Consider the following 11,154-nt stretch of genomic DNA (forward strand, 5'->3'; position numbering starts at 1 on the left):
TTCTATCCAGAGTCCTCTTCTCCTTCTAGACTACTTCCCTTGGTGACCTCATCAATTCCCATGGATTTAGTCACCATCCCTATGCTGATGATTCTCAGATCTATCTATCCTGCCCTCATCCCTGCGATGACCTCCAGTCTCTCATCTCTAGTTGCCAGAAAGACATCTTGGACCAGATGTCCAATAGACATCTTAAACTCAACACATCTGAAACTAAACTCATTATCTTTCCCCCTAAACCCTCCTCCTCTTCTACCTTCTCTATTACGGTTGGGGGTAGCATCATCCTCCTAGTGCCTTAGACTCACAACTTAATAATCATCCTGGATTGCTCACTATTAGCTCCCATATCTAAGCTGTGCCAAGGTTTGTCGATTTCACCTTTACACACCTCTTGCACAGTATTTCTTCTAGCTTCTGATACTGCCACCCCCCTAGCAAAGATGCTCACCACCTCTCACCTAGACTATTGCAATACCTGCTGGGGGTGCCTGCCTGCCTCGAGTCTTTCCCCACTCCAATCCAGTCTCTATTTAGCTACTAAAGGATTTTCCTAAAGCGCAGATGTGACCATATGATGGAGCAACTCGGTGGTGCAGTGGATAGAGGGCCAGGCCTGGAGTCAGGAAGACTCATCCTCCTGAGTTCAAATCCAGCCTCAGATACTTGCTAGCTGTGTGAATCTGGGCAAGTCATTTCACCCTGCTTGCCTCAGTTTCCTCATCTGTAAAATGAGCTGGAGAAGGAAATGGCAAAACCACTTCATTATCTTTGCCAAGAAAACTCCAAATGGGGTCATGAAGAGTCTGGCATAACTGAAATGACTAAACAATAAATTCCAGTTGCTCTCTCTCTGGCCTCTAGGATCAAATACAAAATCCTCTGTTTAGCATTCAAAGCCCTTCATAACCTACCCCCACCCCACCCCAAGTCTTCTTATACATTACTCCCCAGCATATACTCTTCGATCCAGTGACACTGGCCTCCTGGCTGTTCCATAAACAAGATACGCCATCTCTCCGCTCTGGGCCTTTCTCTGGCTGTTCCCCAGGCCTGGAATGTTCTCTCTTCCTCCTCATCTACACCTACTGGCTTTCCTGGTTTCCTTTAAGTCCTGATTAAAACTCTGTCTTCCACAGGAAGCCTTTCCCGCCCTGTCTTGATTCTAGTGCCTTCTCTCTCTCAATTATTTCTTATTTATCCTGTATGTGGTTTTTATATATTTGTCACCTCTCCCATTAGACTGTGAGTTTCCTGAGGGCAGAAACTGCGCTTTGCCTCTTTTTCTTCTCCCAGAGCTAGATGCTATGTACCTGACATATACAAGGTGCTTAATAAATATCTATTGACTGACTGAATGGTTTTTAGACAAGCTCTATCTAAAGTCATCCGGCTGATCATTCATGGGAAGAGTATTGGATCAGGCCCCAGAAGACTTAGGATCTAGTCATTAGGTCTGATACTATGTGACCGAGTATGAAGTATTTCCCCTATCATGCTCTCGGTTTACATAAAATAAACATTAGACCTGCTCCAGAAAAAGATCATAGAATCCGAGATTTAGATCTGCGTGAAACCACATGGGTCACCTAGTCCAGACCACTCATTTTATAGAGGAAAAAGTCAGCACAGGAGAAGTTAAGTTATTGCCTATGATCACACAAGCAGTAAGAGGCAAAGCCGGTATCTGAACCCGAGTCCTCTGGCACCAAATTCAACATTCTTTCCACTATGCTACATGTTGCCTTCCAAGTGCTAAAGGGCATTCCTGAATGTAATTACAACTGGCCATTTATATAGCAAGGTCAGCAAAGTGTTAATACACATATGAAGGGCGTCCCGAAAGTCCCAGTGCCATTTTAAGCTTCAATAAGCTGTGTTACATCATTTGAACCCCACAACACCCCTGTGAGAGGCACCTTGGTGTCTAGGGAATGGCAAGATGGCTTCGGCATCAGGAAAACTTGAGTTAAAGACCCACAACTGTATGTGTGACCTTGGAAAAAGTCACTTGACCTATCAATGCTTCTCTAAGACTTTAAGTAGCAAAGGCAGCATTGATAATGCACTGAGGAAGCTCCTCACTGAGAGCTCCCCACGGTGATGAAGGCAAATACTACATGGAGTCCCCTTCTCAGCTACAACTAAGTTTATACTCTTTGTTTGGTTCTATTATCTATCCAAAAGACTCTGAGCCCCCATCCTATTTCTACCAAACAAAGCCAAGATCACATACAAAGTCAAAACCAAGTCATTTAGATCGTAAGTTCCTTCAAGGCAAGGACTGTCTTTTGCCTCTTCTTGTATCCCCAGAGTTTAGCACAGTGCCTGGCACATAGGAGGCACTTAATACATATTGTTTGATTGATTAATGAAACAGAATATCCAGATAATAACAAGGAAGGAAATAAGGTAATAAGCATTTTGGGGGATAATAACTCAGATGACATCTGTCTTACACCTCTCAGAGAGACTCCAGGTCAAATCCCCATCTACTTTCTCTCTCTCTCTCTCTCTCTCTCTCTCTCTCTCTCTCTCTCTCTCCCCCCCTCCCCTCCCTCTCCCTCTCCCTCTTCCTCTCTTCTTCCCTCCCTCTGTCTGGTAATAGGGATTAAGTCACTTGCCCAGGGTCACATAGCCTAGTAAGTGTCTGAGTTTGGATTTGAAATCAGGTCCTCCTGACTCCAGGGGCTGATGTTCTACCCACTGAACCATCTAGCTGCCCCTCCATCTACTTCTCCAATCTCTGTAGACCTCAAAAACAAGCTTGGTATTACAGAATTGTGTCTATAAACAGTTTCAGGTTAATCACTTCTTTCTAATTTTCAGAGCACCGGCTAGAAAGCTTCATCCACTTAGAGACTGGAGTTTCCAAAGGTCCAGGCTGAATTTGTTCACCTACATCTAACCCCTGTATCTCTGCCATCTCTCTATCCATCACATGCGAATCTAGCTAAGAGAGCTTCATCTGCACATTTAGCTTGGTCTTCATGTGACCTCAACCTTCTCCTGGTCCCTCCGTTGTTCTCCTGGCCGTACTCATGTCTGTCAGCTATCACAACTCCCCACCCCCAATCCCAGCTCACCACCCCACACAAAATTTTCAGCAGTTTTTTTTTAAACTAGGCTTGATTTTAGAGCCCTTGTCCAATCAAAGCCCAAGCACAGCCGTCTCGGTGGTGCAGTCTGATGAATTTCCTCCAATAAGCAAAACCCTCTCTTGGCTCTAGGCAATGTGGAAAAATGGTGTCCATCCACAGATGTATACTCTAATGACTAGTGATCATTACCCTCACTTTTCAGGTGAGGAAACTGAGGTTTGGAGAGTTTCAGGGACGTGTTTATGGTCACAAAGAAAAGTGTTAGAAGCAGGTCTAGCCTGAATATGTCTAGTGCTCTTTCCACTACTCTATCCCTTTTGATGTCAGGAAGCTCTTGGAGCTCATGGAGTCACAGCATCTCCTTCTTGAAAGGGACCACAGAGGTCATCTAACACAAATCATCCCTGATTAAGAATTCCCTCTACAGCAGAGATGAATGATTCCATTTCATCCGAAGCTAGAGAACCAGTAAAAAAAACCTGTGCTTCAGAAACAAAGGGCTTCCGACATTTCCAACTGAGCGGCTGGTTTTTGTTCTTTGCTTTGGGGTTTGTGTGAGTTTAGTGTTTTCTGTTTCTGTGTCCATTGGATGCAGACTGTGTGGTTGGTTGGGCCCTAGCAGATGCTGCTTCAATCCCCTTTTACTTGCCCAGCTCAGCCACTCAAATTCTCAAGGTATTTCTTCTCCAAAACAAATCTAAGCTTTCGACCTAAAAGGCCTCATTCTACCCTCACAACTTATGCAGTGACTGTATTAACGTAACTAATATTTATAAACACAGAGATCCAAGCATTAGGGAGGCCTGGTGGTCTGCCACATTCCAATCCAATCCAGAGAATTGTATTCTCTTCCTCTCTCTTAGCAAGAGCTAATTTTGGGTGAGCTCTACTAGGCACTGTCGATGAGGGGAGAAGACAGACATAGGAAATTCTATTGAAGCCTCAGTTAACCAGAAACAAAATCATCTTCAATTAGTTGGATTCATATCAATTAATTGTAATCTGCTTTTAGAAGAAAGCAGGAAGAAAAATAAAGAAAACTTATCACGATATAAGAAATAACTTTCTAACGATCTTCCCTGGGGAAGTTCAAGGATGAGGTAAGCACTCGTTTGTGATATTGCTAAATAAATTCATCCCTCAGGTTGAAGTAATAATATGAATAACTTGTATTTAAATAGTGCTTTACATGTCTTATGTCCTTGAGGGCAGATATTATTTACTTTTTTTACTTTGTACCCCTAGGGCAATGCCAGAGACTTTGTTAGACTCTTAATAAATGTTTGCTGAGTGACTGATTGATGTAGGGTATAAGTACCCAAATATTCAAATTCAGGTCCCCTGGACTCCAAATTCAGTGCTATTACCACTGTACCAGGCTCCCTCAATTTGCAGCAGGGACATCATCTCTTCCCCAGTCCCCTAGAGTCCAAATTTCAAGGTGAGTTTCAACGCTCCAGTCTCTTTCATTCCCTACAGATACAGGTCATTATTTATCATTACATCCTTCAGAACAAAGGGTAAATACAAACACCACCAGGCAGCAACATGGTCCAACAGTTACATCCGAACATCTATAGAGCATACAGATTTGCGGATCCCTATCCTATCCTCCGCCAGGATTCGCCTCTCTTGGCAACAAAGCTTTGACAATATCCATATGTTGCCCCCCAAAAAGAGTTGTTGCACCCAGTAAGATACGGGTAAAGATGCATAGTGGAAAGAACATTAAGGGGAAGGTGAGGCAGTTGGGTTCTAGGTCCAGCTTTGACACTCAGGGTCTGTAGGTCCTAGGCCAAATCATTGCCCTTCTCTGGGTGTCAGTTTCTTCTGCTATAAAATAAGTGGGTTTGGACCAGAGAACCTCTAAGGTTCCAGTTATACAGTTATACAGTCTAAGATTTTCTGAAAAAACAAGCAGGAATCCCTGTGGCAGTCGACTACAGGTTCAAAATTGTCAAACTTGGTCAATGTGGTTATTTCTTTAGCTTAAGTACATATTTTTTGTTACAAGGGAAGGTTATTTCTATTTGTGTTGTTTGGTTTGGGTTGGGGGGGAGGGGTACTTTTGGGAAATGACAGCAACGGTTAAAAACAGTATTAACACAACATTTATATTAAAAAGGAAAAACTAAAGAAAAACAGGAAGAAAGCGCAATTTGCTTAGGATCTGTTGTTAACATCATCATCATCATCTCTTTCTCTTACACACATGTGCACACACACACACTCACGTACTCATCTTCCCCCAAATCATAACATTAAGGACACACTGGGTGGGGTCAAATTCCTCCAAAGAGTTAATTAGGGACTCAGCCCCAGGAGGAAGAAAATAAAGCAGAAGCATGTGGAAGGCATCAAGTTGAGAATTTTGAACATGAGCAGCACTAATAAGGCCGCTTCATTGCCAGGCACAATCCCTGTAATTCTACAAATTAGCTGGGGCCCCCGGGATCCCCGGGCTGCAGCTGCTACACAGATGTGGATGTGAGTGTGTCAGCGAGTAGGGGGCAGGGCTATCTGAACACAGCGAGATCATCTGGCAGCTAACAAAGTGTCCACTGGTCCAACTCTTCCTTTACTGGCATCTCCTGCGAGCTACAATGTTATTTTCCAGTAGAGGCAGAGAACTAGATAAGAAGGGTATCCTGGTTGGTCCTGGTTACTGGCCAAACAAGCTTAGATGAAGTGTCCTATGTGCCAAGCACTGTCCTCGGTACCAGGTATGGGAAAGCGGGAAAAGGTCCCTCCCCTCACCAAGCTTCCATTCTACCAATGCAGGGTACTCTAGAACGTAGGGGGTACTATAGAATTACAGAACCATGGAGCACCCAACAAGGTGACTGTCATTTTATTAACAAATTCAATTAATTTATTAAAGCACCCACTATGTGCCCGGCACTGTGCCAGTTCTGGAGACATAAAGACAATGCTTATCCTGAAGGAGCTTGTGTTGTATTGGGGGATGTGACGATATCTCTGCCATTGACTGGGTGTCCCTGGCGTTGCCTTAAAGTCCCTGGGCTGCAGGGACATCTTCTAAGGTCTCTTCCAGCTCTAAATCTATGATCTAATGATCATATAACCTTGGGGAGGACTCAGTTTCCTAAACTGTGAAATGAAATTGTTGGACTAGAGCAAGAACTCACCATCTTTTCTGCATCATGAGGGGAGAGAGAGGGAACAAACAAGCATTTGTTAATGGCCCTGTGCTAAATGCTTTATAAATATTATCTCATTTAATCCTCATTACACTGGGAGGCAGGTGCTATTATTGCCTGCATTTTACAGCTGAGGAACCTGAGGCAGCCAGAGGTTGAGTGACTTGCCCAAGGTCACACAGCTAGGAAGTATCTGAGGCTAGATTTGAACTCAGGTCTTCCTGACTCCAGGCCCAATGCTATATCCAAGCCACCTAACTGCCTCTAGCCTCCCATGGGTTGTTGTTCAGTTGTCAATCACGTCCAACTTTGTGACCTCATTTGGGATTTTCTAGGCAAAGATAATGGATGGAGTGGTCTGCCACTTCCTTCTCCAGCTCCTTTTATAGATGAGGAAACCGAGGCAAACATAATTAAGTAACTTGTCCAGGGTCACACACAAGTAGTACACATCTGAGGTCTGATTTGAACTAATGTCTTCCTGACTCCAGGCCTGCCTCTAATGGGTCTCTTTAGCAATCTGGTAAAGCCAACAGACCCCTTCTCAGGGGAAAAAAAGTTTTAAAAATAAATAAAACACATAGGATTACAAAGAAAACTATATTTAAATATATTAAAATCATTTTTCAAAAAAAATTCATAGACCCCAGGGTTAAGAACCTTTGATTCTAGTTCAACACCTTCAATTTTCAGGGGAGGAAACAGACCCTGAGAGTTTAAGGTCTCGTCTAAGGTCATACATGTAGCAGAGTTGGAATGCAGGTGTCCTGACTTGAAATCAAATACCTTTTCCACTAAATGCACAATCATTCAAATATTTCACCTCAAAGGAAAGAATCTTCAAGATTACCTATTTTATTCTAGTCCATAGTCCAATTCCCTCAAGCTTATCTCTTCAAAGTCATCCCCTTTGGCAGCCATAGATAAAGTGCCCCCCTGCCCCTCAGACTATTTTGTCTTTTCTTTGTATACATGATATATTCCCTTATCAGGAGAGGGGAGATTCTCCAGTAGAACACGAGCTGCCAGAAAAGAGACATCATTCCCTGCTTGTCTCCGTATAGCCAGTGCCTGGCGCATAGTAGGCTAAGTCTGAGTTGATCTGAATTGACTCCAGGAATGCTGGCACTGTTCAGAACTTGTTTCCCAGTCTTCTAGGGCAATCGCCTTCAGAGCTTGGGCACATCTTTTGGAATTGCCTCAAAGGCAGAAAATCTTCATCCTTTCGGGGTGGGGTAGATTTTTAGTAACAGTCAGAAGTCATTTAGGGACAAATCTAGTGAACCAAGTGAGTGAGGCAAGCCAGGGAAATACTATTTTGGGGTCAAGGACTAGGCGTGACTCTCAAGTAATGAGATTTGGAAACTGGTCCTTTGAAATTGTAGAAATCACAGAACATCAGAGGTGGAAGGAACCTCAGAAACCACCTAGTCAAACAATATCAAATTCTTTGCCTTCTCGATGAGGGAGGAGAGAAGGCAGGGAGGGAATTTGGAAGTCAAAATTTTAAAAAGTGATTGTTAAAAATTGCTTTTACATGTAATTGGGGAAAAATACTAAATAAATATTGTTTTAAAAAAGAAAGAAACAACCTAATCTAACCCTTTCCTAAAATAGGAGTTCCCTCTGCAACATTAATTACAAATGAGGTTCTTCTCACATAGAGTGGAAAGCACATTGTATTTGAATTCTAAAGGCAGCAGTTCAAATACCACTTTTTCTGTTTACTCCTTGTGTGTCTAGTGGCAAATCATTTTACCCAGGCCTCAGTTTCCTCCTTTGAGAAATGAGGCGGTCGGATGAGGTAACGTCCAAGGTCCCTTCTAAATCTATAGTCCTATGATCACGTAGCCTCTACTTGAAGACCTAAAGAGAGGCAGTATTTACCAGCTGCTCAGGTAAATCATTCTACTTTAGTCATTTCAGTTGTGTCTGATGCTTTGTGACCCTATTTGGGTTTTCCTTAACAAAGATACTGGAGTGGTTTACCATTTCCTTTTCCAGCTCATTTTATAGATGAGGAAACTGAGGCAGACAGGGCAAAGAGACTTGAGCAGCGTAACACAGCTAGGAAGTGTCTGAAGCTATATTTGAACCCATAAAAATGAGTCTTTCTGACTCTAGGCCTGGTGCTCTATCTACTACACCACCTAGCTGCCCTGTTTCTACTTCAAGATACCTTCAATTGTTGGATAACTTTTCCTCCTAAGTATATAACAATTGCCTGGAAGCAGCTTCCTAGTATTCATACCAGTTCTGCTCTCTGACAACAAACAAAATAATCTAAGCTCTCTTGGACAAAACAACCCATCAAAGACTCAAAGCCAGGTGAGTCGCCCTTAAGTCTTCTCTCCTCCGCATTCATCATGACAAGACTCTTCAGCAGGTCTTCATATGGCATGGAGGAATACCATGCTCGGCCTAGTCACCCCCTTCACAATGGACTTTGAAGGCTGCTCCCCCAGAGAATCTGGGCATATGTTTTATGCAAGAGCAGTATGATTATTATAAGTATTTATGTCCATTCATGGGCTTTAAGTGGTCAGGATTCATTAGAAAGTGGGAGTCTTGATGGTTTTTTAAAAATCCACCTTACTGAGAGCCATTCTCATTAATAATAATATTTATTCTTGTGTGTTGCTCTCCAGCTGATTAAGAACCTCATATTACTGGACTGTTTTACTGTTTTATTGGTGCTTTTTGCTTTCTTTCCCCATCCCCCATCCAATTATCTCTTTTATTTTTCCAATAAACACCTTCATCCATAAATAAGAAGGAAGGAAACAAGCATTTATTAAGCACTTAGTATAGGTCAAGCCCTGTGCTAAGTCCTTTACCAATATCTCATTTGATCCTTACAATGAACCCTGGGAGGTGGATGCTATTATTATCTCTGTTTTACAGTTAAGGAAACTGAGGTAGACAGCAACTGATTGACTTGCCCAGTTTACATAGGTAGCAAAGTGAGGCCAGATTTGAACCCGGCTCTTCTTGACTCCAGGTCCGGTGCTCTTATCCACTATACCATCTAACTGCCTCTGCAAACAAACACTTTCACTCTTCATGAGTTCAAACCAGTCTTTCCAAGTTTCCCTCATCTCTCATATCCATTGTGTGTCATGGTCCAATCATTTACATTACATTCAGACCCCACAGTCTGTTCAGTCATTCTCCAATCAATGGGCACCCACTTTAGGATATTTGCTATTAGCAAATGTATTTCTATGAATATCTTACCATATATGAGACCTTTCCTTCAGTCTCTGACTTTCTTAGAGTATGCGCCCAATAGTACTATTGGTGGGGTGAAGGGTTATGAACAATTTAGTTGCTTTTCTAATATGGTTACAGATTATTTTCCATAATGGTTGGATCCATTCACAGCTTCATCAACATGGAATTACTGTGCCTGTCTTCCCACAGCCCCTCCAACATGGAGTTCATATTACTGGGAGCTTGATCAGTCATTGCTAGGTTCTCTCCAAGAGCAAGAGCTTATTCATTTTCTTTGGCAAGCGGTGGGTGTGGGCAGGGGAAGGAGGGGGAGTGGAATCTCACTCTCATGGGGTCGTGAGTCATGGATGTTTGAGAGGAGTGTTACATCTCACAGGACTGTGCATGACTGGAATGATAAATACAAACACCCTCAGGCAGCAACTTGTTCTAAATGCCAAGTGCAAACATCAACACATCACACCTGTTTGCACATCTCTCCCCTATCCTTTGCCAGGACCTGTCCCCCCTGACAACAAAGCCCAGCTAATAATTTCCATTTATACCACCTAGATGCTGGTCCATCCACTTCAGGGTGGGACCAGAGAAGATAAAGGATTTCTTTTCTAAGCTCCACCTTAAGCACATGAACGCAAGAGCCAAAGGCATAGGGAAGAAGCTGCTAAAGGTTTGGGCCTGGTTGTCAAAAGGCAATCATTAGTATTTTGCCACGCAAATGATTAGCATGGTCTCTTTAAAGGTAGGATCATAGGATTATAGGAGAGGTGGAAAGGAATTTAGAGATACACGATCCAAGCCTCTCCCTTTATATATGTGGAAACTAAGACCCAGAAAAGTTAATGAACTTGCCTATGGTCATGTAGGTAGTGGGTAATACAGCTAGAATTAGAACCTAGATCTTCTGACCCTAAAGCCTTTGCTTTTTCCACCCTAGTATTCAGATTTTCCCATATGCATTATCATACACACTACAATCCCTTCCCAGCTATTAGCCTATCTCAGTTGCAGTTCCAGAGAATAAAACAAGTATCAGTTGGCCTGCATAATCTTTGAGACCTCTTCCAGCTCTGATATTTTGTGCAATTAGAGGATCTGTGTTTTCTGCAACCATGTCCTTAATTTCTAGTTTGGGTCCTGGATTTATTTTCATAGCTCCTGGCTGGGAAGGGATTTTTGGTGACCATCTAGTCCAACCTGGACCTGGACAAGAATCCATTTTATAGCCTGCTTGGTAAGTGGTCATCCAGCCTTTATTTAAATAGTGAAGGTTAACCTACTGCCCTCTTCAAGCTGTCCCAAGGTACAAGTCCCTTCCAACTCTAACATTTCATGATTCTATGAAATTAGCCACCCATAGCTGCCCTCTAGGGCAAAACAAGTCCGACCCCTCTTCCACAGGATAGCCTTCAAAGTACTTAAAGACAGTTATCCTGCCCTCCCTAAATGGCCTGTTTCTTCAATGGATCCTTGTCAGCATGGCATGGTCATCATGCCATCTCCTCTGTGTTGTTAGGTGTTCCTACATATCAACTTCCAAACCCAAGTTGAAATCCTGGCCCTGCCCTCTTGTGCCCTTGTGACATTGGTAAAATCACTATCTTTGCCTCAGTTTACTTATCCACAAAAAGAAGAGGGTTGAGGTTCCCTAAGCTTCCTTA

This window comes from Trichosurus vulpecula, chromosome 6 (assembly GCF_011100635.1).
Source record: "Trichosurus vulpecula isolate mTriVul1 chromosome 6, mTriVul1.pri, whole genome shotgun sequence".
Lineage (NCBI taxonomy): Eukaryota > Metazoa > Chordata > Mammalia > Diprotodontia > Phalangeridae > Trichosurus > Trichosurus vulpecula.